The 3935-nt window shown below is 34.9% G+C and overlaps 1 pseudogene; it reads left to right on the top strand.

The window, feature by feature from the left end:
- Positions 1–3935, top strand: part of LOC101990896 — a 20898-nt pseudogene that overhangs the window by 15785 nt on the left and 1178 nt on the right.

The raw sequence follows: 3935 nt of genomic DNA, 5'->3' as shown, positions 1-3935 counted from the left end.
AACAAAGTTAAGATAATTTTGGTGTCTTCTTTGTCCACTGCTGTGAAATGACTTTGCAATTTTTGTCTAAATCTTCATGCTTGCTTCTCCACTGATTATCACACCAAGACAATAAACACCAGTTAATTTCAGATGAGTTTGGTTATTCACTGACTTAGACGTGCCATCTCTAGTAACTTCATGACTATACAGAAACATTTCTGTTTTCCGTTCTCAAGAACAGAGTAATGGATAGAATGCAGACTGTGTTAAAAGATTCCTATTGATGGGAAAAAAGTATGGGTATAGCAAAAAGTCATCCTCATTGATGAGGAAGTCATTGTTTGGAGAAAAGATAAGGCCTACTACTAGGAAGAGATACATTTGGTGGGGCTTTAAAATAACCTACATATTTCAGTTACCTATATACATGGTATACTTATGATTCAGGTCCTAATAACTCTTGAACTGAATGCTTGTCTTTCCTTCATATATTTTCCTTTAAAATGTAAACACAAACAAGCAAAAGAATCTAGATATTTTAATTTACCTGAAAAGACATCAGAATCCACTTAATGGCAAATCCTCAAAGGATGTGAGCGACTTGATTTTTCCTTCCTATATGTGTTTATTTTTCCTTTGTATGTTCCAAATGGTCGAAGTCTACAGTAAAGAATTGCATCTGTATTATGTGCCTCTCTTTAGTAGACACTGAAGACTGAATATGGGGGAAATCAGAGAGGGGTTCCTAGATTTATATGACAGAGAGTTTGCTCTTTCATAAAACATGTCTTAGAATTATGAACAGAGAAAGGTGGGGCATTGAGGAAATGTCTGTTTTGCTGAGAAACTATCCTGCACACAAACATAGGGGAAAAAAAACATGAGAATGACAGGACTCTAATGGCCTGTATCACATACAAAACTCCCTATTTTGTTTTTGTTAATTTGTTACTTTTATTGAGTAGCATCTCAGTATGTAATTCTAGCTTGTCTAAAACTCTTTATTTAGACCAATGTAGCCTTGAACTTACAGAGATCCAGCTGCTTCTGCCTCCTAAATCCTGAAATTAAAGTTGTGTGTCACCTTACCAAAGACAGGTATAGTTCTTCATACAGGGGCCAACATCTTTGACTTTCCATTCTGAACTATTCTGAGAGTTTGCTCCTACCCCTGGCTCCATGTTTGATTTTGCTGAGTTCATCTGAGTTGAAGCTTTTACTAAAATTATTCACAGAGATTTACATTTTTTATATTAAAGACAGTCTGTTCTTAATTCCTTTTCATTTATAGTATTGGGTTCAGGTAGTTTAAGTTTTTGTCTTTTACTTCCTTGAATATAATATTATGCTAAAATTATTTCCAATAATTCCATTATTGACAGCATCTAGAATTCTCTTTTCTCTTTCAGCTGCATTTTTTTGTTTTTCATATTCTTTTGGTTCTTGGTTTTGTGCATCAAAGCCATTTGTGTAAATCACTTAGTATTAGGATCCTATTATTTTATTCACCACAACACTCTAAGTTCCTTACATGAATGACCACATACAAAGATGGAGTCTAACACACTCAAGTCATCTTAGCAGGATACTAAACTATCTGGTCCTCAGCTGCAAACCCATCTCTGTTTTTTTGTATTAAATGTATAGACTCCTCAAAAGCTCAGCTTTCATTAAATATGAAAGGTATTTCAAGCTTCTCTTAATGAATATTTATTTTTACATCTACAAAGGAAACCCATGTGTTCATTCTTATTTATTATTTTTGTTCGTGAATTGGGGGAAGTGCTTCTTCATCATGAAGAATGTTGCAACTTCTCTGGGAAAAATTAATCTTTCATAAGCAACTACTGCATTCATACTCAGGTTATTTACCCCAATTGCACCCTTAATTATGATTTATAATCTATTACGTGAAATGTGCCATTTCACCATCCTGACTTTTTATGTAACCACTTGTCACTTCCACTATCCAATTTCCTTTTGGCAAACTGAACCCTAGGACTATTAAACCATAAGTCATTATTATTCATTTCTCTGTGCTGAAAATTTCCACTCTATTTTCTTCCTGTATTAATTTTTTTAAGCTTAGTACTTGGCATGAGTGGAGACATGCAGTTGTATTTTTATTGACTTACTTTACTTACTGTGATGTCAGTGTCATCAAGGCTTATTGCATCATATATCAGAGTTCGTTCTCTCTGTCTGCACATCCCATTGTATTTATGTTCTATAATTTATATAAGTTTGGCTTGAGTCCACATTTTAGCTGCTATGCATACTGATGTTGTAAATATAGATGAACAAATCCTTCAAAGATTTTGGTTTCAATTGTTTGGAATCAGAAGTGAAAGCCAGAAGTGGAGATGCTGGATCATACAGTGATCCTACTTTTGTTTTGTGAAGCAAGCATCATAGGTTTCTCTTCACAAATGAACTGCTTTATATTTTTACCAGCAGCTGGTGTACGAGGATCTTCTGACTATGTGTTACTTTCATTGGTTAAATAAATAGAGTCCCTTGGCCTAGTTAATAGGGTGAACTCAGGTAGACAGGGAAGACAGAACAGAATTTTGGGAGGAAGAAAAGAGAGGCAGAGAGAGTCACAATGGAGCCAGCCACCAGGTCAGACATGCTGAATCTCTCCCAATAAGCCATGACTTCATAGTGAATACAGATTGTTAGAAATGGGTAGAATCAAGATGTAAGAATTAGCCAAGAAGGGGCTAAAACTAATGGGCCAGGCAGTGTTTAAATGAATACAATTTGTGTGTTGTTATTTCGGGATATAAGGTAGCTGGGTTCCGAGAACGCAGCCCGCTCTTTTATTACAAGCAGCACAAGCGCTTATGATTTTCTTTAATTTGTTAAGAAATAGTCATCATAATAGGACACAAGATGTGTGCTCTTCTTGTCGGTTTCTACTTCCAAATGACTAGTGATACAGAACAGTTTTCTCCTGTGTTTAATTATTCTAGACTTCCTTTGAGGATAGTTTATTTAAAGTTTTAGTTAGGTTGATTTTGTTGTTTTTGATTTCTGAGGGTAATGCTGTATCAGATAAATGACATAAATACTGTTCCCATTCTATAGGTGAACTTTTCACTTCATTGAATCTGTCCCCTTTTACATAGGTGTTACTAAATTTAGTATAATCAATTTAATAAACATTTTTTTCTGGCTGTTTGTACTTCTAGGGACATATCCCAGACACCACTGTGAAATCCTATGCTGTAAATCATTCCCTTTAAGTCTCTCTAAGAGCATCGTAGTTTAGGCCCTTGTTTTTATGTTTTGGCCAATTTTCATTGGTTTGAAATACACTGTAAGGTGAGAATTCAGCTTTGTTCTTTTAAATATGGACATCTGATTTATCCAAGAACATTTTTTAAAATGAATAACCTTTTTCATTTAACATATTTGGCAGTAATATCAAAAAACCTTTTTAGCATTATTATCTAGTGATTATTTCAGGGAAGTCTATTCTGTCTTAATGGTTCACTTTTGTATTCAAGTCATTACCACACTGTTAGAACCACCAAGACATTAAAATACTTCTTTGTGGGTAGAGATGGTTCAGTAGGTAAAGGGGTTTCCTGCCATTCCTGATGAGCTAACTGCAATGCTTAAGAAACACAAGGTTGAAGAAGATAAATAGCTCCTATGAGATGTCAAAATTTCATATGACTTTTGTACAGATTTTCTTTTCTTCCTTTATTTTCTTTTTTCTATTTGCAAAAAAAACCCAGCAATTTTGTTATAGACTACATAGAATTTGTGGATTGGTTTGTAAAGCTTCTTTAAAATAACTGTCCTCAGCTGGGCTGTGGTGGCACATACTTTAATCCCAGAACTCAGGAGGCAGATGCAAGGTATCTCTGTGAGTTCAAGGCCAGACTGGTCTACAGGGCAAGATCCAGGACAGGCTCCAAAACTTCAGAGATATCCGGTCTTTT

The sequence above is a fragment of the Microtus ochrogaster genome, unplaced genomic scaffold (assembly GCF_000317375.1).
Source record: "Microtus ochrogaster isolate Prairie Vole_2 unplaced genomic scaffold, MicOch1.0 UNK231, whole genome shotgun sequence".
Taxonomy (NCBI): Eukaryota; Metazoa; Chordata; class Mammalia; order Rodentia; family Cricetidae; genus Microtus; species Microtus ochrogaster.
This window is presented reverse-complemented; position numbering and strand designations above follow the sequence as displayed.